Consider the following 24827-nt stretch of genomic DNA (forward strand, 5'->3'; position numbering starts at 1 on the left):
CCCCTTTCAGTGACACATATTTGGTGGTATGGACAATTCACAGGTGGACCACCTGAGCAAAGTCTGCACACCCTTTCCATAGTTTGGCCTAGCCCCACTCATCCCACTATCATGTATAGAAGATTTGAGATCCACACAGCTGATATTTTCTGTGTGCCTCCATCCTGTCCCATTTCCCCATAGAATGTTTTTGGGCCTGGGTGCACCCCAGGCTTCCTTGATGTACGGGTATTGCACTCTGACTGGTCCGGGACTATCTTATGGCCCAATCTCCTGTCTCGCTTGCAGATGGTCTAGTATGGACCAGGTACAATCAGGCTGCCAAAATATTCATGATTACACAAAGCTTCTCTGCCTATATTTTAATGCTAGATCCTTACCTAAGCATGCCATGGATATCTGAGATCTACTGAAGGTAAAGAATCCCGATCTGGTTTTTATCACCGAAACCTGGCTGACCGATACTAACGCCCCAGATTTGGCTAATGCACTATCTAGCAATTATAAAATTATTAAACAAGACAGAGCCGGAAGTAAAGGAGGGGGGTTGCTATCATATTTAGAAACCATCTGACTAGCCTTCCGGAGCAGGCAACCTCTTACAACGAGCATCAAACTCTCCCTTTTCAACTACTCTATGACGGCCTCATCATCTTAGCAGGAGCAGTAATCTATAACCCCCCTAGCCAACAAGTTAACTTTAGTGCCAAATTGCTCACCCAACTCCTACCAACTTGTTTAAAATATAAAAACTACCTAGTATTCGGAGACTTCAACATACACTATGAGAAAAAGGACACCATAGCTGTCTCCCAACTGGAGAGCGACATGGGGATCCTCAATCTTAAACAGTGGATAGAGGGTCCAACCCATATAGCGGGTCATACGCTAGACCTACTCTTCACTAACATCGAAGCCACAAATATTTGTGAGGTCATGCCATTTCTCTGGACTGACCATTCTCTCATAATCTTTACACTGGACTTACCCACTAAATCATTGAAACCCAGGGCAACCCACCAGATCTCCAACCGAGCCTGGAGGCTAGTTAATGATTCGAATTTTGATACACATTTCCTGGATGTTAACATAGAGTTCTCAGACGATACCTTGGTATGCTTAGACGCAGCCACTCTTGAATCTGAGATTTATCAAACACTAGACAAGCTGGCCCCTATTCGGAAATCCAGGAAATGACCCCATACGTAAAAATGGTACACCCCTCAATTAAAAAGCCTCAAAAGGGAGTGCAGAAACTAGAACACCTATGGAGGCAGTCCATAAACGAAGCTAACAAACTAAGCTATATGCTCAAGCGGAGGTCTTATAATCTCTCCATAAAAAATACAAAAAGAAATTACTTCTCCCAGCGTATCCATGAAAATTGTAACTCGGCCAAAGAACTTTTTAGAATTGTTAAGGAACTTAACAAGTCGTCTAGCACTACTCAAACCCTCACCCCTTCGGTAGAGGCCTGTTAACGAATCAGTGCCTTCTTTAGTGAAAAGATCAGAAAGATCTACTCCTCCTTTAGTCCCCAGAGCCCCCCTAGCGTAACTGATGTAGTAAACACCTCTATCACAACTAACGTAGTAAAGATCATTGGGGCCGTCCCCGACTCGGAAGCCACACCAACCTGGGCAGCTTCAAGCCCTTCACAGCAGATGAGGTTCTGAAAGCTATGAGTACAGTAAAATCTGGCTCCCCATTGGATCCCTGTCCCCATTTTGTTTTCTCAAAAATTGCCCCCACGCTCTGCCCCTTGATTACCCAACTCTTTAACAAATCTTTAAGAACCGCCATCTTCCCGGACTTATGGAAACATGTTTCAGTGATTCCCCTTCTGAAAAAAGCTGGGATTGACATCCACAACCCCGAAAATTACCGTCCCATTTCCCAGCTCCCATACCTTTCTAAGGTACTGGAGAAATTGGTGAATGGCCAGTTGACCAGTTACCTGGAAACAAATCATCTCCTGGACCCTTCCCAGACAGGTTATAGAGCCAATAACAGTACGGAGGCAACGCTGCTGGCAGTGTCGGACAGTATCAGATTATGCACCGACCAAGGTGGGGCGGTGGCTCTGATACTGCTTGACCTGTCGGCAGCGTTCGACACGGTCTCCCATAACTGCCTGCTGAACATCCTCTGTGAAAAGGAGTTCACTCTACTGCCCTAAGCTGGCTTTACTCATTTTTGAGCAACCGCACCCAAGCAGTACATATGGGCCAATTCCATTCTAAACCCAGCCCCATCAGTTGCGCTGTCCCCCAAGGGGCCTCACTAAGCCCCACCCTTTTTAATGTCTATTTGTCATCTTTGGCAGGAAGTGGGGCATTGGCATCTGCTCCTATGCGGATGATTATCAACTGATGGTGGCCTTGGACGAAAAACCAGACATCACCAAATCTAAACTGCATAACTGTATTTCTGAAATGGCACAGTGGATGCATACACATTGCCTGAAGCTGAACGCCGGCAAATCTGAAATCCTTCAGTTCGGCGGCGCCAAAAGAGTGTGTGACGCTACTTGGTGGCCACCCACTCTAGGTATGGCCCCCATCCCCAAACAACACGCCAAAAACCTGGGCGTCATTATGGACGACGCCCTGACCATGAAGGATCATGTGCGATCCCTCTGTGGCAAAGGCATCGCCATCCTGAAGCTTCTAGCTAGACTATTCCCATGGATACCACTGGACTGCAGACGCTCGGTCACACAAGCTCTGCTGGTCAGTCTCTTGGATTATGGCAACGCCTTATTTGTAGGCATGAATGAGCATTTATTCACACGCCTACAATTACTGCAGAACGCAGCGGCAAAACTTGTCTGCAACAAAGGAAAGCTTGAGTCTGCTTCAGGCTGTCTGAAGAAATTGCACTGGCTACCAATGCGTCAGAGAGCAGTTTTTAAGCTGCTTAGCCATGCTCATAGAGCTCTTCATAAAACTGGCCCCACAATACTCCAGGAGAAGATCGAATTTTATGTCCCCACAAGAAATCTACGATCTCTCCAATCAGCCCTCGCCAGAATAAGACGCATACATAAAGTAAGGACAGGAGGCCGCTCATTCTCCTATCTAGCAGCCAAGAAATGGAATGAGCTTCCTCAGGACCTAAGACATACCTCCAACTATCTCCTGTTCCGGAAAAAACTAAAAACATACTTTTTTCCCAAACTCTAATGTATCCGCTTTTAGCGTCAGTTCTGCAGAATTATCAGCACTGGTATAAGCGCCTTGATATCCCTAGGGATGAGTGTCGCGCTCTACAAATAACAAATAATAATAATAATGTACTGTTCTGTCATATATGATTCCTGCAGTGCCCCATTAACTAAGCCCCTGTTTGATCTGCATCCAGGAGTCTAATTTAATAGGGATGGTTACTTAATGACCAAGGATGAGAAAGTTCCACCTGGTCACACTTTTCTCTGTAGTCTCTGTGTGAACCCCCCAGAGTTCAGACTTGCTCCCTTCAGATTTAACTTCTCTCGACACTCACTTACAAACTCTTTGTGTCGAACTTTAGAGGGACAGTATCTACCATTTAAAGCTTTCTAGCCTAGTGAGGTTCCGTGAATTCTGAACCCGTGTTTTAAATGTCATGGTTCCGTTACGATTTTGGTAACAGCGAACCGTAACTAATGAGTTCGGCAAGTACGAGTGTTTTCTTCATGTTACACACATGAATTCACTGTGTATTTGAAGATTTCGTTCAGAACCGTAGTTTTCATTTTGTGTGTAAGGCAGCCATTCTGTGATTGCCCTCACATTGGCCAATGACTAGGGCCGAACAAGTCTTTAGGACCCGTGCCCCTTAGCTCGAGTTTGTGCTGACTTTTACATGACCCGAAGTGAACTGACCTCGTTGCCTGAAGCCGACCTTGTCTTGCCCTTTAGCTGATCAAGACTAAGGATCGGAGCGCAAGACATCGTAAAGTTTTATTGCACACAAATATGCCTTATCCTATTATTATTTATTATTTTTTATTATTTAAGGTTTTTGCAGAGCGCGTAGTAACCCGTAAGCATCCCAGCGCTGGAACCTAGCAAGTCAAGAGGAAGCGGAAGCAAGGAATGCTAAAGGATCAGGGAAAAAGCAGAGTTTTCAATGATTTTCTGAAGTGGAGGAGGTTTGGTTCTGTTCTCAATTTCCGGGGGAGAGAATTCCAGTGATTCGCCGTGTTCACAGAAAAGCGACGTCCACCAGAACGGGCTTTTTTCACTCTGTGTACTACGATCTACGATGAAGTTCTCGTGGTCTGACCAGAGTGATCTGGTAGCTTTGTAGGGAGTGATACAGTTTTTGAGGATGGGGGGGGCCTTTATTATGAAGGAGTTTATTTGCCAGGCAGAGAGCCTTAAACACCACTCTTTCTCTGACTGGCAGCCAGTGAAGATGCTTCAAGGCCGGCTTTGCTGATGTTCTGGCAGGGGTGTTAGTGAGAAGTCGGGCAGCGGCATTCTGGATTCTCTGTAGGGTGTTGAAAGTGGCTTCGGGGGCTCCCAGGTAGATGGCATTGCTGTAGTCCAGCCTGGACAGAATAAGGCCTTGGATCAGCAGCTTCCGGGAGTTGGGAGGGAGCAAGGGGAGCACTTTCCTACATGACCTAAGAAGTCCAAAGCAGATACCGGCCGTTTTTTTTGCCTGGGTTCTGAAGGTCAAGTCTTTCTCAAGCCATATTCCCAGGCTCTTGACCTCTGTTTTGGGGACCGGGGGTTCACCTAGACAGGCGGGCCAGATGTTAGGAGGCAGGGAGGGCCCTTTTTGTCCAAGAAGCAGAATTTCGGTCTTGGACCCGTTAAGTTTCAGTGCTGAGTTGTTCGTCCATCCATGAATTTCAGTAAGGCAGCTGTGGAGGTTGGACGGTTCTGGATTGGGGTGGGAGAGGGTTACCACCAGCTGGGTGTCATCAGCGTAACTGATGATTGTCACTCCAAACGGGGTGACCACCTCCTCCAGCGGGGACATGTAAACGTTGAATAACGTAGGGCTTAATGACGAGCCCTGCGGCACTCCACACCGGAGGGGAATTGCAGAGGAGCGGCTGTCATTCTCCCAGACTTGAAAGGAACGGTGATTGAGAAATGACGCGAGCCATTTCAGGGCCATGCCCTTCACTCAGATATCTCCCAGGCGCTGGATTAGGACCTGGTGGTTGACAGTGTCGAAGGCCGCACTAAGGTCCAGGAGGATCACTGCCACTGATCCTCCTGTGTCTAAAATGTATCTGGCCTTTTCCACTGCCGCCAGGAGGGCGGTGTCCGTGCCCTGACCTGGGCGGAAGCCTGTCTGAGAGCTCCTGAGCAAGTTGTTGGATTCTAAGAATAGCGACAGCTTTTTATTCACTAATTTCTCCGTGATTTTACTATTCCCTGGGAGGAGGGAAATTGGCCTGTAGTTGGCTAGGCCCTCAGGGTCCAGAGAGGATTTTTTGAGGAGCCCTTTGACAACAGCCGCTTTCCAGCTGGAAGGGACTTCTCCTTGGAGTAAAGAGGCGTTAATAAGGGCAGTAAGCGGAGGGACAATGGTATGGGCAACTTTCTTGAGGAAGCGCATGGGGACCGGGTCACTGGGGGAGCCACTCTTAATTGTGGCAAACACCGCAGCTACCTCTTCTGTGGTTACCGGACCGAAGGAGTCAAGGTGAGGAACAAGGGAGTCCGGAGACGGACTAAAGAAGGGGGGGGATTGCCCCTGTCACCATCAGTGAAATCAGCTTCGGTAGGGGGTAGAGAGGCGAGGATTATTTCAATTTTTTAATTTTCTTCTACCTGTTTCTGTTTCTTCCTTTATGGTCTATTTCATGATGTGGGTCGTGGCCTCTTTATTTTGGGTTTGTCCGGCTTGTCTAAAGAAGAATGTTGGGTTTGTCTGATGATTGACTATGGGCCGGACAACTGAAAAAGTGGGTTTTACCGTCATGCGATCCTTTTGGTGTGGATACATGTGATTGGACAATTCGTAAATATTGGGTGTTTGTCTGGAATGTGATTTTTTTGCATAAAAAGGGATGACTTGCTTTGTAATATTGAGCAGTCTCCTGAGAACTCATACTGTGATGATTTCTAGGACTTCTGTTGCTGGCTGCAGTCAATAAATTCGATCTTTGACGCCACCATGAAGGATCCCGTATCTCTGCATTCTAAGACAGGTGAACCCGAAGACTTTGGGCATGCCCCTGGCGCCGCTGGGGTCTAAAAACCCGGTTCTTCACTAGTTGCTTTGACACTCTGTCAATCCACAATTAGGTCTTATGGTTGTCACTGGGCTTCCTTTTAAGGGTGATACTGCAAGCAGGCAGTAAAACTGCCTATCATTTAAATTGTTGGAGACTTTTGAGATGGGTGTATCATTTACTACTCTTAAGATTCAGTGTTGAACCATTTGAACTTTTTGAAATTATGGGCAGGGGATGAGGTCTGGGTTTAATTGCGGCTCTGGCCTAGTATCTGTTCTGAGGTTTATTATTTCAGTGTTTCAGCTACTACGTTCAAGTTAGTCTTTATTTCGGTTACCATGTTAATCATAAAAGTACATTACAGATAAAACAAAGCAGAAAAACAAACCAAAATAGCTCAGATTGCAAGATGTCAGGTGTAGTGTGACCAGAATGAAAATAAAAAAAGGTCCGTAGAAATAGAAATAGGACTATGTCTTGGGCCACTGTGTAGTTTTAGTTAGGTCGTACATTCCATAGTAAGAATATATATTGTTTTTCTAATGACTTTGGCATAGTTTGACCTTTCCACAAACGTTTCCAAAAACAAAAAGTTTAACCACCTTAGTTCCTTCCTAGAATGTTTTGGGGTCAATCAGGGCCCAAGAAAAAGGGGGTCCGAAACGCAATTTTGCTATGCAATTTCCACAGAGAAAATTTGACAACAATACGGAAAAAAACAGCTGAACAGAATGACTCCAAATTTGGCAGAAAGCTAGATCTTTACTCGAAAATAGTGCTTTTGTGTTTTGGTGTAAATTAATTGGGGAAATTAAGGCAGCTGTTATTACTCACTCATTTCCTCAGGACCCACCTCTCATCCAGCAGCATTTCCACTGAGCAGTGGGGGTTGCAGGAACCTGGGAACACTATTAGGATAAGCTTGTGAGAGGCCCTTGGTTACTCTCAAAATATGGGTTACCTCTGGGGGTATTAGTGTGATGAATTCTGTTGTGTTTACCTTCTAAACCAGGGCCGGACTGGCATTTGCGGGCACCGGGCATTTCCCCGGTGGGCTGGAGGGGTGGGGGCCGGTTTTGTGGCCGCAGGGGGCCGCTTTTCTTACAGAGTGCCGGTTTTGTAGCAGCGCTGCAAAATCGGCCCTCTGTAAGAAAAGCGTTAGCAGTGCTTTGCGGGTAAAAACCTCCCTCCCCTCCCGTTACCAGGGCCGGTGGAGAAGCAACCTGCCAGGGCTGGTTGCTGGTCTCAGTCCGGCCCTGTTCTAAACATGTGTTTCCCGACATCTACCCCATCAGAAGACAACACCTGACTCCAATCTGAACTCTCCCCTCCAGTTCTCAACTCCCTCATGCTGTCCACCCTACTTCAGAATTCCTGTGAGGACATCAAAGGTTGTGCAGTTTTGGCTGGCACTGGACCATTATGCAGTACAGCACACAAATACACACCTGCTGTACAGATAAATCCTGAAGAAATTTAGTTTCTAATCCGTGAACCATCAAAGTCCATGATGAATAATGACCAGGCTTACTAAGCTATAGGGTGTTAGCATCTTACCTGCTGTGATTGTTAGTCCTAAGTAGATACTAGATTTGTAGTCCTCCTAGCCACTACTCTAGGATGAACCTCGGACATATGGGACACATACAATCAGACCTTTGTATGAGCGGATATGGAATGGTGGGAACCTCCAGCCACAGATGGTGGGACTGCCAAATACAGGGAACAAATAGCCATACAGCTAAACAAGGTCACTGAAGTATTGATTGGATTATAGAAATTATTCTATTGGGTTTCAGGGGAGTTTAGTTGCTATCCAGTCTCAAAACAGTACTATGCAATATCGGTCTTGAAGTGGCCAGACAAAATCGAGCACAACTCTGGGACGGGAAGATGGCACCAAAATGTAAGAATTTCCTATCTGATATGAATTGCTGCAGGGCAGCAAAAAATTTGTATTCACATACCGAGGGTGCCCTTAAAACTACCAAACGGTTTAGGGAATGTGCAACGAGCTGCAAAATTTGGATTTATCTAACAGAGAATCGAGTAATGATAAAGTCTTGATTAATCAGAGGAAGGGGACCATTACAATGATTGAGTTGACCCAAAGAGAAGATTGTTATTTTGAAGATTGAATGAAGATGGAAAGGGGGGGTGGAAACCCCACAGTTAATGTTTTCCAAGTGTCTTAACAGCATGATTGACAAATTGCAGCCGGATGTAACATGGATGAAATTGTGGTGTATTGTTCACATTGATTTGATAACCCTATTCGAAGACTGATAAGGATTACATCGAATGGTCTATGTATAATGAAAAACAATACAAGATGATTTAAAGAAAACAAGTTTAAGGTCTTAACATTCATCTATGCAAATGTCTAGGCTATTAGACCACCAAAGATCACTATTTGAGTTGTGTTAATTTGTTTTAAGATTTCAGAGTTTATAACCGACAAGTGGAATGAGGAAGGAGATGAGGTTTGTAAAGATGACTAATTAAATTCCATTAATTGCAGTCCCATCCTGCACCGTGCACAGTCCTGCCCTGAAAGACATTGACCACAAACCCCTTTGGAGCTTGGGTACCGCTATAGCAGGGTTTAAAGCTGAAAGGGAAGACTGCCTTTATGTGCCCAACCTTTGCCGGTGTTGGACAGTTTTTTGGTTTTTTTTGGTTAAAGGCAGCAGGGTAAAGCTTATCTCGCGTCAGAGTGAACCACGAAAACTAAGCCGAGTTTGGTCAGACTCGGACGTTTACCATCTTTCCACTTCTTTTTTTACATCTATATTTCCATAGTATAATGGGTCTTGCTGTCCCTCCAGGAGCCTTTTGGCACAGAACAACTTTTCATTTGTCTGGTGGTGGCTCACTCCCGGTTAGTTTTATAATGTATCTATATATACATAACACACCCATTCCCATGATTTTTAACATACGTGGTGCACACCGCTGGAAAGGGAAACCTTAGGCAGTGGTCTGACGTGTACCAACAGAATGGCATTGAAATCTTAAAAGAAAGAAAATAAAGTGAGTGCGCATTTAAAGTGATATTGCCTTTCAAAAAACAAAAATATTTTTGATGCAGGCTTAAGCGGACGAAAATAATTCTAGATTAATGGTGAGTTTCAGAAGCTGCTAGTTTTATTCGCTTTGTGTTTTATGGTTATGGGGAAAACAGTCTTTTTTTCTGCCTTCAGACCTGAATTGGATCAGGGTGCACTGTTTTTTTTAATCCAATGAATGCCATACAACAGCAAAGTAATTATTTCTACCTTTCTTCATTTGCAGGTTTGATATTTTTTTCCAAGAAATGAGTGTTACTTTCTCTTTAATTTTCTGCCTCTTACCCAATTAATTTGATTGCCCAAATCTATTCTCGGTCTTTAGTGATAATGGAGGGTGAAGAAAGGTCGTGTGTTTTTCCTGCGAGTTGAACGCGTTTGCTTTAATATGGCCGCCTCTTGCTGTAAATAGCTGCCCGCAGCATGTGAAAGGCTCGTGGGGATTGCAGGATAAAGCTTGGGCCGCTATCGCGTTTATTCCCAGGTGCCTTTGCTCTGGTGAATCATTGTATCCTGCAAGCTTGTGGTCGGAGGGTTGTGCTGCTCTGCGACCTTCAGCTTCTGTCTGCATTAGTGTGTCATCCCCGCTAACTAATGAGGCTTTCACATCCCCTGCATTACTGCTTTTTAATTTTGGCTGTGGACAGCTTTAGTTTTAGGAGAAGACTCATGTCATCAGCTCTTCAAAAAAAAGTAAAATAATTTTCATATTCTCCTGTTTTTAAGTATGCAACATGGTCAAAGTCAATGTTTGTATCTTACATGCGTCAGCTGCCTCTGGGATTCAGAGGCCTGCGTCATATGTGCTATTTTGACAAATAAAATCTGTAAAAAAAAAAAAAAGTAAAATAATGAGTACAGGGAGAGCGTACTTTGGGTGAACCATTGCTTGTTGCGCTTTTCAAGGTTTGACATTTCTTGGGAGCGCGGTCCATCTTCGTCCTGTTTAGGTTCCCAGTAGGTTAAGGTGATGCGGCTCAAGAAAACCTTTTGTTAGACTACTGCTCTCTATGATTTATTTGCTTTGCTGATACAGACACATTTTAATTGTTACTTTCTGACTTTTATTTGGAAAGTGCTTGCTGTTTAGATACCTTAGCCTGTTATAAAGTGCAATTCTGTTCAGTTGTTTCACTTTGCTGTTGTAATAACATTTTGGATTTCAATGTTATTTAATCACAGAGCAAGACAATTGCGCACAAGGGCTTTCTAAAGGATACAAAGAAAATAATATACCTTTGACACTAGTATCTGCTATGCAGCATTATGCTACTTTTAAGCAAATGTCATTTTCCGACTCCATTTTTTATAACACACTTCTGTTGCACTCTGTTCAGCAAAGGAGACCTACTGTCAACTTACATATTGTCTAGAAGCCCAAGGTGTTGCTTCATTACTGGAATTTCTTTCAAGGATTGCTGGAAGCAACACACACAAAGTCATCCAGCAATTGCCAAACTCTTGCCCTAACGCAAAGCCAGACCAGTTTCTTTGCCAATGTTTTATACCTTTGAGTGGTGGGCTTCTTTAAAGGAAGGTCTTTCATTCTTTAAAGGAATATCTGCCACTCCATGGAAACTGTTTAGTGGCCTTGTGTTCATATGTTTCTCACTTTTAAAGAGATGTAATGACCATATCAACCACATGAATGGTTTGGAAGGGTATTTTTCGTTAATAATACGAATGAGGGCATAGGCATCCTGTAGTGGCCCGAGTGGCATGGATCAAGCAGCGATTTTTGTCAGGGGCTTATGTATACAGGCTGAGCTCTCCTAAGCTAAGGAGGGTGTATTAAGAAGACACGAGGACAGAACAGTTAACGAAGAAACAAAGGAACCGTTTTGTCGCCTAGTTCCCTGCACTGTTGATGGGCATTTGCACTGCTCCTTTTTAGGTCTCGCCTGAGCATGCGCTGCTCTGGCGAGACATTTAGTGATCAGGCTTCAAAAAGCCAACCACCGCCTTTTGTGTGGCCTAGAGCGTGCGGTTATGCGCGCAGTTACGAGCACAGGTGCCATCTGGCTTTCCTGTCTCGTCATGGCTCATTAAGCGCATCACCCGCGGGCACCCTTACAGCCCGCGATTGCGATCACTTTTACTTTCAGGCCGCGCGGCTGCGTCCCTTTTATGGCTGCTCGGCCAATGCTTGTTTAATTTGTAGTGGTAGGCATTGTTTGTTTCATGGGTAAAAAACAAGTACAGAAAAATGTCATCATTTAGTGTAATTACTTGGGAACTTACGTTGCAGTTTGAGTCTTTATTGTTCATTAGCTTAAATCTGTTCCATAACACGGCGCTGTCAGTGGTTTTTTTTGCGCTGCTTGGTAGCAAGTTTTGTGTGCTCACATCCTTCTTCACCATCCCCACACAGCTTTGCCATTTTGCTGGAAAAGTATATGGAACCGTTCATGCATGTTAGTATTCTTAAAGGGGTAATATCTTTGTAAGCAGGACTTAGTGCTAGATTATGTATGCATTAACAATCTTTGTTTTTAGCAGAACTCGTCATGAGGTCATTAGCTTGACTAATCCAATCTCCCACATCGCTGTCAGTATTATAAGAAGAACACTTTTGTTTCGCTCAATTTCCCAGAAATGAAGACTTGTGACATATTCAAGGTCATAAATCATGAGTGTGCCTTTCGTTCTGTATAGTTCATTTCATTACAGTGCTTCAAGCAGAAATTGGAGCAAGATCAATGCTTCCTTCGCCTTAACACAGTCACCCCTGACACAATGTCGCCAAACAGTCTGAATCTTCACAACGAATCGCACTAACGTTGCCTTTGGGCGTCGTCAAATAAAAACATGAAACATAATTATGCCTCTTGTTGCCACTTAATTCTTTTCGGAAGATTGGATCTTCTCTCTGCCCTGCTGTTTCGTCCATGAGATATCTCTTTTAATGCAGTTGTTTCCCTTGTGATTCCTCCATCTCAATACGTTTGACTGTGCCGGTTGTTAATTAAATCTGATTTTAGCAAGTACCCGTTTCAGTCAGCAGCATGCTGGATATTGTAGTGTTCTTGGTGAGAGATGTCATGTTATCAGTGTTCTGTGATACATGGCTCCTTGGAGTATAGACTTTAAACTTCCTTGATTAAAATTCATTCCATTTGCCGTTTATGTTGTTTTACTTGTTTTTAATTGGCTTGTTCCTTACAGCCTCAGCTCTCTAATTGGTGCAGCATTCTTATTTTATTTATTTGTTTGTCTTGTCAAGTGCCCCAATCACCCCTGAAGGGGTATCTCTGCTCTACAGAGGGTTCTACAGAGTCCGCAGAGGTATTAAAAGAGCTCGGTTATAAAAAACCTGCTGAATTGCAGATAGTTGGTGAATTCGCCAAGGTGTAATGGGAGTTGAGGGAGCAAAATGGAACAAGTCTTGGCATAACCAATAGGTCTCGCTTTTGGGACCTTATAAGTATTTAGTTATGCAGCACAATATCCTTGGTGCAACAACATCAACTGTTGCATGGCTAAACACTTATAAGGTCCCAAAGGCGAGACCTATTGGTTATGCCAATGCTTGTTTAAATGCACTTTAAAGGTGTTAAACATGCCAATTAGAAACAATTAAAGCTTCTGGGGTTATAAGCGGGTGGCTACAATTGAAAGACCTCTCTCTTTATCAGACCAGGAGCACCAACCCCTTATCACTTTAATGTGTGTAAAAGACATATCTGGATTTACACTAAGTAAACCTACAGTACCACCATTCACCGGTGTACACAGAAGACACCCTGCTCTGTCTGAAATTGTCAAGTCATTAGCTGTTCTTGAGACGCTAATAAACTGTATGTGTTGGTCGTTTCTCAAACAAAACCCTACAAAATCTGAATTACGCCTCGTTTACACTAAAGTCTCTTCACCACCAATTCAAACAAGCATTAACAAAGCCAATAGGTTGCGCCTTTGGAATCTGAATATTATTTGACTGAATGTTTTGGCTCCCGATGGACTAGGTGCCCAAGCAAGATCATAGGCATGTTTGATGAGGGTTAAAATACAGCTACAGACTGGATGTGAGAAGTATCTCAGATGTAAATGAGGGCTGGGCAAGAAGAGCCAAGCGGAAAAGGGAGACAGTGTTGATTTGCATCACTGGTGAAAACTGAGCTTCCCTAAAACAGTGTGTTACTAAACAGCAACTCAGCATGAGGGGTGGGCCAAGAAACACAACAAACTGTTGCGGAGGGAGGGTTGAATCAACAAGAGATGTGTGGGTTACTTCTAGAGCCAATGTCTATAAAACAAAGGCAAGGAGAAAAGTAAAGAGCGGGCAAAAATGGGAGGGCAAAAGGAGGAATACAAAAAGGAGAGAGTAAGGGAGGAGGCAAGAGAGAGCAATATCCATGCAGGTGGGTGTTTCACAGAAGCCCGCAGCAGTGCTGAGAGGGAAAAGACGGAAAATGGACAGGGATAAGGGAGATGGCCTGAAAATAGAAACACTCATATGGAGTGTTTGATCACAAAAAAGTAGCACCAAAATCAGGAGCAGTGATAAGACACAAGCACTTGGTTCATTCTCCAGGGGAAGGCCAAACATAAGAAGACGACATGACGGACTAGGACAAAAGGGAATGAAAACCAGTGGTAAACTATGGGCGGTAAGCCCACTGAATATCTGAATATAAATTTTTTGAAGAGACCGCATTTACCCTGCCTATGCAAGACCTAAAAATGGCTTGAAACCCTTTCTCAGTTAGGCATTTCGCCTACACTAATCACCCCGCATAAATCACTTGGTTTCAAACAAAACCTGACTATGCCCCTTTGTATCTCAAAATCCTTAAAAAGCAACCTTTGAGCTTTGTGTCCTATAAAAAGAAACCCAAGGTTCCTACTAACGACTTTAGAACTTTGGTTCAGACCTTGGTGCTCTGATATATCGTTAGCAGCCATTGTCCATGCTGCAGTTCATCCCTCAAAGGAGCAACACCAGTCTAGGAGTGCTCCACTAGATCGTCCTCAAAGCACAAGTTAAATTCTAAATATCCTGCCCACTTAGAGCTATTCACGATATCCTACCCTGCTGCCTGAACCACAGACCTCGCACAGCAGCAGAGTAAAGAATGGCTAGAAAGAACTCTTGTCTTGTCTTAAAAACTTCAGAAGATGAAATACTTCTTTCATTTTAAACCAGGCTTTCACTTGCCTGGACCCTAGACTCTTGAACCACTTTTTGAAGAGGTAAGACTAATGCTAGACCTAATCTGCCGACAAAGGAGAAAACCCACATTTTGAGACCCAGCCGAGCATTTACCTGTCCCCCCTCCCTTGACCAGATCCACTTCATTTATTTATCGGTACGCACATAGCGGAAGGTAGCACAGGTAACATAAGGTGATTTGGACAACTACGTCTCTTCATTCCACTGCACACCACCACCTCCCTTAAGGACATAATGCACCATCTTCTCTACCTTCTCTTTGCTGCTGCAAAATATTATTCTCGTTCTGATCTCACAGCTGCTTTCAAGTCCTTTCTCACTGACTGTTTCTCTTCTATCCAGTTAGGGTGGTTTATATAGCGCCCACATATCAACTTCTGGCCACTACGGAAAGCTAAAGCACTGCAAGCATGCAAAATTGCCAAAACAAAAGCTGGTTTCAGCCACACTGGACAGAGTGAGCGTAATGTATTAGTGGGTAAGCACTACGTGGTAATACTTTCAACATGGTGGCCGCCAACACCCCTTTGGTTAGTCACAACAGTTAGAAAGGCCATGTAGATGAGCTGCATGGGAGTAGAGCTGTTCGGATGATGATAAACTTCAGTCCAAATGCAGTGATTTTGTATATTGTGGGGGGCACTTGCCCTGTGTCTGCATAGTTAATTTCATTGTGGGAACTCAGCTCGTCCGGCTAGACTGGAGATCAAAATGGGTGTGAGATTTATTTACTTAATGCAACCCTTTCCCTGCACCACCCTGTGCTGTACTCATCTATCGACTAACAATAGTCACCTCGATGTTGCGTAGCTGCATAAGGGTGGTATAGAATTACTGAGCGATCTGTCCATACCAGTCCCTTCAATTCTCAGAGGGTATGTAGTTGCTGGGGGCTGCAGACTTTCAACAAAAGTGGGTGGGATTAAACTGTTCAGAGCAGCTTGGGAAAATAAATACAGTGCTCAGGTGTATCGCTTTGTAGATTGACTATTTTAGGGTCTAAAATGCAATTTTAAATATTGAAATCAAAATTGCATCCCCAGACAGCTCAAACCCTCCAGCCCGGCACTTCGCTCAAGAATTCTACCTTCAAGTGCTGCGATTTTTTGCTGCCTCTATTAAGAAGAACACACTTCAAGGGGGAAGCAGAGCCATTTGTGCCTTGTTTGTTTGCAAAGTAGAAGACTGTCCAAGGAGTGGGAAACGTCTCTCCTAATTTAGCCTCAACCTAATCAAAAGCTGCAAGATCATTTATACATCCTGCCACTTCCCCTGTAACCCTCTTGTTGTGAGGATCTTAGCGCTGGGATACTTACGGGTGACTACGCGCTCTACAAAACCCAATAATAATAATAATCCCCCACACTCAGTAAAAACCCTGATCTATGTGCTAGTCTTCACCATATTTGACTACTGCTTTACACTACTCTAGTCTCCTTTCTCTTTCATCAACTTGGCCGTATGCATGAGCCTTAGACTCCATTGTACATCTCTGTACACAAAACTCTTCCAACTCCCCGCCCCGCGCCCCCCCCCCCGTACTCATCGAACCTAAAAACGTGAGAGTGTTCACATGTTAGCAAGAGTTCCAGTAGGTAAGTTACCAGAGTTGCTCTTTCTGTGGGTCAAGTCAATCAACCTCAGGTGTCTGGGGCAGGTCAGTTATGCGTCACAGTTTTGATGGATTACCTATCTGATAATCTCTAATTTAGGCCATGGATTGCTGAGATTTGAAGGTCTTGCACCGTGTGGTGTGTATTTTAATGCAATGCATTTACCTCCACCTCCCCTGAGACATGTTCTTCATGCGCAGCAACGCATCGCAGCATTTTGTCTTACTGGACATCCTATAAAGAGCGCAGCCCGGTGTTAAATGGGAATGTAAAAAGTTGTCCCGACAGAAAGCCGGAAAATCATGCACTTCTTTCTTCTGGAATTTGCATTTTTTTGATAATATAATCAATGACAGGGCATTTTATTGACATTCTAATGTGAAAATCCATAAAGAATTTTCATTTTCTGGATTTACGGACACAAACTAGTTGTTTGAATGGGGTGGCCACTGGTGAATGCTGGCAGGATGAGGCCCTCTGTTTGGTGGGAAGCTAGGACACTCTCGCTGCCTACTGTTGCTGTTGGAGTGACTCAGTAGGGGGTCCTCGCAAAGCAGTCATTCTTTTTCCAGGAGCACCGACTGCCCCAGTTCTGCCTTTCATCAAGGCTAATGGAATATCTCACCCTTTGGCAGATACAACTTAGCCTTGCTTTGAAATACCTTCTCCATTTGAAAGCGATGACGGACACTAGCGAGGCCCAGGACTTCTACACATCCTTCTGCACCACAGACGGGGCCGGGCGTGGGAACCAAAAGCAGCCCTGGCAGAAATGCTCAAACCAGGTCCGCTCCCTTCATCTCTTCGTGCAACTGCTCCCTTTCCACCCATCCTTTCCCCTCTCTCCTCTCCCTCTGTGAATGCTTTCTTTGTACCTCCACCCTCCCTCCATTTCTTTCTCTCTTTTAAAACCCTTGTACTTGCTGCAGTTAAGCCCTGATTGCTGGGGAAAGTGGCAAAGACACCAAGGGGCAGCCCTGGGCATTCAAAACCAGTCTCCAAGAGACCACAGGGGAAATACTCATTGGCAAAAATGGGCCTCTCATGCTCTGACCGCAGAAGGGTGCATCTAAGCCACTGTTGTTAAGAGAGCGCACTGGAAAGGTCGAACTATAGCCTTTAGTTAGTTACAGTCCCGAGGGCAATAGAGCTCTCACTCTACCCTGTTAATCCTGATAAAGCCAGTAATGGGTGCCAGTCGTGGCTGCTGCCCATTCTATGTGGTGGGACAGTGCGGAGAAAAATACATTTACACTTATCTTCTGCTCACGCGCCCCTCCTCTCTGGTACCGGCATTGCAGATCCCATGAGCACAGGCTCCCAGCTCACCAAGCAATCCCAGTGCTTCTCTCATGATATTACTCCCAGCTTGAGAGAAGCGCTGGGATTGGCCGAAGCGGGCCGGTGTCATGCTCCAACCGGGAACTTGGACGCTGTGCTCCTGAGTCTTGCAGTTATCTCCAAGGAATAGCATGGAGATATCCAAGTGCGCATGTCGGTTTGGCCAGCCGAGGATGGCCAGCCAAACAGACAAGCACACTTTCAGTGCCCACTCATCCTCCTCCCCCAGCTGGTGATGTGCGACCCGGCCCCGCCCCACACTTGGCTGTCTCAGCAATGAAAAATACAATGATAGTAAAAGTGTGTTATTATCATTTTATTTTCATTTCCTGCCTTTAAGCAGTGGGGTGACGCCCCTGATGGACGCTGCTGGCCCTATTTGGAGTACAGAATGTGGTGTTTCACACGGAGACTTCGGCTTTCTATGTGAAATACCACTGGAAACATGCTGGTATTGCAGAGGGCCCTCATCCCCACTGAACCCCAAATGTGCCCCCTTTCCTCCTCCTTGATCCCAAACTTACTGATGCCCCTGGTATGAGTAACTCCGGGGGAGAAGGGGGGGCAGTTTAGACCGAAATCTGCCCGACTCATAATCCCAACCTCGGTGGTTTAATCAACTGGAGTCACCAATCCGTTTCCTAATTTATTTTACAATAATCTAGAAACCATATTTTTCGTTTTTTATGATCTCAAAATTAGTACCATTTGAAATCCTGCATTCAGTAATTTGAAAACGAGCTGGACTACTATTAAGACGTACAGTTATAATTATGGATATAAATCACGTTTAAAGACCAATAACAAGTACAGCGTTTATATGCAGCAGGGCAAGCGAAAGCGATTTGTATGATAGATTTATGGCTTCCAGACACCAAGGTCCTGCTGAGATGCAGTTCCTACCAGCGAGCATTAAATGAATGTGGACATCTTAAAAAATCAAGCATTGGAAATGCAATAGGTCTCGCACCATTAGAGTTAGTGCTTTTAGAATTGTTTATGGTTTTTTTTTGTAAATGTTTAGCATTTTTGTTTCCTGTAGCCAATGCTAAAGTATTACAAATAAAAAAGCCATAAACATTTCTAAAAGCTCTAACTGAAATGGTCTGAGAACTATTGCACTGTGTGAGGGTGAGGGTGAGTGTGAGTGAGTGTGCGTGAGGGTGAGGGTGAGGGTGAGTGAGGGTGAGGGGTTGAGGGTGAGGGTGAGTGAGGGTGAGTGAGGGTGAGGGGTTGAGGGTGAGGTGTTGAGGGTGAGGTGTTGAGGGTGAGGTGTTGAGGGTGAGTGAGGGTGAGGGTGAGTGAGGGTGAGTGAGGTGTTGAGGGTGAGTGAGGGTGAGTGAGGGTGAGGGGTTTTGGGTGAGTGAGGGTGAGGGGGAGTAGTTGAGGCTGAGTGAGGGTGAGTGATAGTGAGGGTGAGTGAGGGGTTGAGGGTGAGGGGTTGAGGGTGAGTGGGTGAGGGTTTGAGGGTGAGTGAGGGTGAGGGTGAGTGAGGGTGAGGGGTTGAGGGTGAGTGAGGATGAGTGAGAGTGAGGGTGAATGAGGGGTTGAGGGTGAGGGGTTGAGGGTAATGTTCGCGCTATAAAAGTCACATTAAATAAATAAATAAAAACGCCATTCGATCGCTACTCTAAAGAAAGTCTCTCTTCTCTGACCACGGCACCTCGCTCCATGGTTCATGTGAGTCTGTCTTTTGTGTCTATGACGGCAATCTCTAGCCCGGAAGCGTTACCAAGGAGACGATGGAAGTTTGTTCCTAGAAATGGAGAAGTACGAGCGGATCCGGGTAGTGGGCCGCGGGGCTTTCGGGTGAGGAGAGCTAAACTTGACGGGCGGGTGACTGAACCAATCGGCGGGAGGGATACTCTATGCTATTTGGAGCAGGGTTACGGACATTGGGTTGAAAGGGTGTTCTTTTCTGCCCTAGGGCGCTCTATTTCTGATAACACCTTGACCCCGCCCTGTTCTTTAATGTGTTGTGTACATCTGACGACGGTAAAATTATTATTTGTTGAGGGATGGGTGAGACCGTAACATTATAGTACACGATATTTCAGAGTATACATTTCCCAAGTATGGTGACATTGGCCGAGGGGAGAGACCGAGAGTAAAGCTGTGATGGTATTTTGTCATCAAAATTCCACCTCCTAACGCGCTCTTTGTATCAGATGATACTATGTCATGGCATGGTTTCTCTGTTTGCCAGCTCAATACGCCGTATGACTATACAATCCATGCAGAAGAACTAGTGGCAGTAAAAGGTAAGCTAGATGTAGTGACTGGAATGCAGGGTAAGAGATCACACGGACAACATTACAATACTAAGTTAAGCTTTATTATACTTGCCCTTGCTTTTACATGTCCTCCTCTGCCACAGGCTGCTAAAGGCCAGTAAATGGAGGGAGAGCGGGCTTTAGCACGGCGTCAGTGTTGGCATTGATGGGGGGTAGGGGGGAAGTGGGGATTTAAAAAAAAATGCGACACGGCGGGCAGGGGAGGGGGCGGAGCGGGTAAAATAAACAAACGAGACGGAGGGAAGAGAGGGGAGGGGGGAGGAGAAATGCGACACGGCGGGAAGGGGAGGGGGCGGAGCGGGTTAAATTAAACAAACAAGACGGACGGAGGAGAGGGGGGATGAGAAATGCGACACGGCGGGAAGGGGAGGGGGCGGAGCGGGTAAAACAAGACGGACGTGCACGCGCTTTTAAGCTCAATGCGCATGCGCATTGAGCTTAAAAGTCACGGGCACTGCAAGGAATCGCCACGATGCGCATGCGCATCGACAGGCGAGACCTAAAAACGATCCAGTAAACTATATCCGTGATAAATGAAATATAACACGAGGGAAGTTTTAATTACATTTTGCGCATGTTTGTGATTTATTCGCTTGGACGGAAGAGATGCATGTTTGTGAGCCTTTTATTTGAGGAGATGATTTACTGATCTAACTTCTCTTCTGCAGATGGCCTGAAGCTAAGAAACCAATTTAAGACGTGCTCCTAGAAAAGAGAGGGGTGATTACTGATGCTGTCGGTTGGTCTCAGGTAAACTTTCTCTTTATCGTTTGTTCGTGAAAAGCTGTGTATACTTTTTTTTCCCAACGATCCTCATTGCATTTCGAAACCCTTTGTCTGTCCAATTTTGTACTCCATCTTAATGGAAGGGGAGAATAATATTTTGGCAGTACTCTCATGATAATTTACATTTTTTGTTGAGGGATATCATTTTACGGGGATAATTCATACATCAAATCAAATATTGTGTACTATAGAAAAGCACAAAAACAAATTTCACCAACTGGTACTGGTGAACAGAAGAGTAGACAGACATGGCCCCTTACCAAGGTAGGCGGATTTTCGTGCAAAGAGACTTGGTGGCTGCAATTGAGGTCTTTGGCTGTATCCCAGCAACTAAACCCGGCGAGTACAAGTTGTTTCATCTGGAAAGGGGAAAACATGAGCCCGCTTTCACCAAGCCAAAATTCGCATTGCTCCTGTACCAGGTAATCACCTGTGCAGGAACACATGTGACCGGTTGTAGTGGTATCCCACCCCGGCATACTGCTTCAACTGACTTGAAATTGGGCCAACAAGGTGTAAGATTCCCATCAGCCTTTGTGTAAAAGTACAAAGTGTTTTGCTTTTCCTGAACTTCGACTTTGACCTGCACTGAGCTGTGAGACTTTTGTGCCAGCATCTGGCTTTATGTGTTTTGTAAAATATACCTGATGTTCCACCTTGTCTAAAGCACGTTTGTATAGGGAGCTAGGAATGTATGGGACAGTTCTCTTACAGAGTAAGCCTGGTGCATGTACGTGTTTGTGCCATTGTCACTTATGTTTTATTGAACTGTGTATTGGGTCTTGCCAGCATGTGTGACCATTCAGAAGACAACAAATCCTGTTTCTCTGAAACTCTTGGGAAAGCAATGCAAATGTGTTTTAAAATGTCCCTGGTGATGCATCTCATTAACAGGAAGATTTTAAAGTTATAGACTTCTATGTACTTTTTAATTAAGCTGCTTCCAGATCTAAATTAGTTTGGTTACTTCTTGGCTGGAGCTCTCTGCATCTTTTCGTCATCGCTAAAGCAACCCAGCCTTCTCGATTTCACATTGGATAAAGCTTGGGATCCTATCAGCTTGCGAGGTTTTAGCTCCATAAAACAGACTCTGGGGTCTTATTAGAGTTTTGTGGATAGGATTCTCCGTCAGAACATGATGGATGTTCCGTTCACTGTACTGAAAGTGTGATCGGCTATACTGAACCGGTAATACATTGGCCAGGACATACGTCGCGTTTGCGACAAAGTTTTCCATCTGCCAAAATCTAAATAAGTCTTGTAGTCTAAAGAAAACTTTGTCCAGGTACAAAACCAAGTCCAATCTAAATGTATTAGCCCATTAACTGGGATATTTGGTCCTTCTGAAAAGATACATAATCACATTTTTACATTGTTGAACTTTCCTTGTAGTATAACTGTGGTAGGCATTTCCATGAAATGAAGACGCCGTAAGAATGCAGGTTCAATCCACAGGTTTAGTGGAGTACAGTTACTCCATGCCAGAGAGCAGGCACCAACTGACCCCAGCAAGTAACTGACTCAGAACACTAAGCATGTCATAGTCCCTATATTCCACAACAGACATGACACCTCAAGTAAAAGGAGAAGACAGACTTAAAACACAGTATAACAATAACATTGGTTCCCACTGGTATTCATGTGAACGGTGACTGCCAATGACTTTAAAAAAATGGCTAAGTATATTTTCTCTTTATATATTTTTTTCTCAAATTTGTTGTGGTTGTTGGTTAATATAACTTACATTATTATGAAATTAGATTGAACGTTACATTTGTTATTCTTTTATTCTAATCGCCTATTTGACCAATGTTTGGACCATTAGCATCTTCCTAAGAGTAGACTTGAAGTTGCACCACTCTGCTAAAGTGTAAGACCAAGATTCTTAAAGGAGTGTTAACTTTGCCTATATGAGATGTATTAGAACAAAGTGTTTTGTGAAACTTGTAGCTTGCATAAAGACTTTGGTTACATTTCACCCTCAGCCTGCCAATTGTATCTTGCGGTTTTGGAAAGCTAGCGTTCGAATATTTATCTTGTTGAATAGCAACAGTTTTGCACACAAGGCAGTGGATTTGAAAAACAAGAACATTCTAGAGGATAATAGCCAGCCCTTTTCGCCAGGCTCTAGGATTTGGTATTAGAGCTCTTGAGTGACACAGTTGGTATTATTAGCAGTGAAATGTGTGCACCGCTGTGGAGGCATTATTGTCCAAAACAATGAGATGTGTGCATTGATTAAGCATTTGTGTTCCCAAAAAGAAACTTGTGATCTTGAGCAGAGATGTGACAACTGCAGAAATTTAATGCCGTTCACATTGCACATCCATCCATCCACTAATTTTTGTTTTCAACTTACTTGAGATCTGAATTTGCAAATTTACGGTATATATCCCAGGAATCGATTGTAACCACATAATTCCAGCACTTGTTTTACTTGAGCACATTTATGGTTTACTGTTCAGTTGTGGGTTATCTATTGAGGTGCATAAAGTATTTCAGTTCACAATGAAATGATTGTTGGTCACAGAAGTTTATAAAGAATTAGAAAAATGGTACCCTTCTGAAGTGCCGCCCAGTATCCTAGATCCCGTTCCCTACAATAACCTCAAATAACGTTTGTTCTTATAGTCTTTTGAATACCATGTTTTAGATAAGTTTCACTATGGAAACAGATTTAACTCTAGGCCCTAACCTTCTTGCTTCTGCCAACCAACCGTCCCTCCTCAAACCGTATTCTCCCCGCTTTACATGGAACTGAGATACCATTGAGCATGTACCTTGTTCCAGACCATTATCCTTCAGGAACCACTCTTGAATGGTCTCCTGCTACCTTTCAGATCACACTTGTTTCAGTTTGCTGGACCTCTTCAGTCTTCTGAGCGACGTCGGTACCTGTCAGTGTGTACAAAGGATTATTCCTCTATACTCCCTCTTTTGATGACAATACATACTCATTCAGTGTATCCAGTCAGTTCAGTTCAGTTTTGCTTTATTTGATTTTGGATTAAAATCATAAAAGCATACAGTTAAAAAACAAACATGAATCATACATACAATAGCACAAAGTATCTACAAGTATAAAAGACATCGGTTTAAAAAACATAAAAACATTTGCCCTCCAGTGGGGATACTTTCCTTTAGAATTGCATATTTTCATACAATAGGGATTCATAGTGCTACCCTTAGATCATGTTCACCCTTAGTAGGAGCAAGTTAATAAAGAGTTCCATTTTAATATATGTTGTACACTGGTGCAAAGCGCTTAGGAGCGGAAAAGCAACAATTATACGAAGCATAAGATCTTCTACCCATCATGTAATTAAAATTGTACACTACCTCTGGTCTTAAGGAGGGTATGTATGGCGCTCTGGGGTAAAAATCATGTAAATCCCAGATCGATATTGGGCCATCATCTTCTTGGGGCTGCCTGGTTCGTAGGTACGGGACAATGTGTCTAAACCTAAATTTTACCAACACTAGATCACCAGGAATATCTTTTGGGAGGGAGCCTAACCAGCCCACCCTTCTTACACACATTATTGTTCCATCCAGATCGGGTGGTAGGGGTCTGTTTTTTGATAGCCAGAAGGTTACTTTGTTTAGTAGATCGTGTTGTTTTTCGGGTTTCCCGTGTGTGAGTGGTGGTACTCCTGAAAGAACACAAACGTATGGGGCGGCCTCAGGTGGAAGGTGTATGGAAGGTACTTTATTATTCTCTACTCTAGAAAAAATATGCTGTGGTAGTTCTGATTTAGGAGCAGTCTTAAGGGTTATTTTATTAGGGGCTAGTTGTAGAGTTTTAGATTTGTTGCATAGTGTAGGTTGCGTTGGCACCTTGGGGGCAACAGGAGATTGATGGCGATTAGTTATTTCGGTGGCTTTAGCGGGAATTAAATCAATCTTAATCAATTCCTCTATTTCCATCAGCTTATTCTCCAGGATATTTATTTTCTCCAACAATGGCGCTATAAGAGATTTGAGCAGTGGTTCAATCAGAGATGTTAGAGCCAATTGAAGAGGGGGTGCTAGACTATCGAGTTCTTCTGCAGCCCCTGGGATTGAGGGGGAGTTAGTGACGGTCAATGGAGGGCTAGAGTGCGATTTTTGTACCTTTAGGTCGATCCCATTATTTTGAACCTTGTCACATTTGCGTTTAACGTTTGATGTCTGAGTGAGCGCTTCGCTTGAATTATTAATTTTTGTATGTAATGGGGTGGATTCCTGCGCAAGTTCATTGTAAAGCAAAGTACTAAAGCTTTTAGCCGTAGAGGGAGAAGCACTATCTAGTATAGGTCTCAAATCTGCTGGGACATACTTGGTTTGACAGAGATTGTTTAGTTCCGCTAACAGTGAGTAACTTTGCAG

At 44.1% G+C, this 24827-nt stretch overlaps 1 protein-coding gene across 3 annotated transcripts in view; it reads left to right on the forward strand.

The window, feature by feature from the left end:
- The window catches only part of PPP2R3A (protein phosphatase 2 regulatory subunit B''alpha), a 1213285-nt gene that overhangs the window by 430973 nt on the left and 757485 nt on the right, over positions 1-24827 (forward strand). For all 3 annotated transcript variants that reach the window (XM_086943861.1, XM_086943862.1, XM_086943863.1), the window contains one exon: positions 20342-20423. The gene's annotated coding sequence lies outside the window, so the exon portion shown is untranslated. The remainder of the gene's footprint in view (positions 1-20341; positions 20424-24827) is intronic.

This window comes from Lissotriton vulgaris, chromosome 11 (assembly GCF_964263255.1).
Source record: "Lissotriton vulgaris chromosome 11, aLisVul1.2, whole genome shotgun sequence".
NCBI classification, from domain to species: Eukaryota; Metazoa; Chordata; class Amphibia; order Caudata; family Salamandridae; genus Lissotriton; species Lissotriton vulgaris.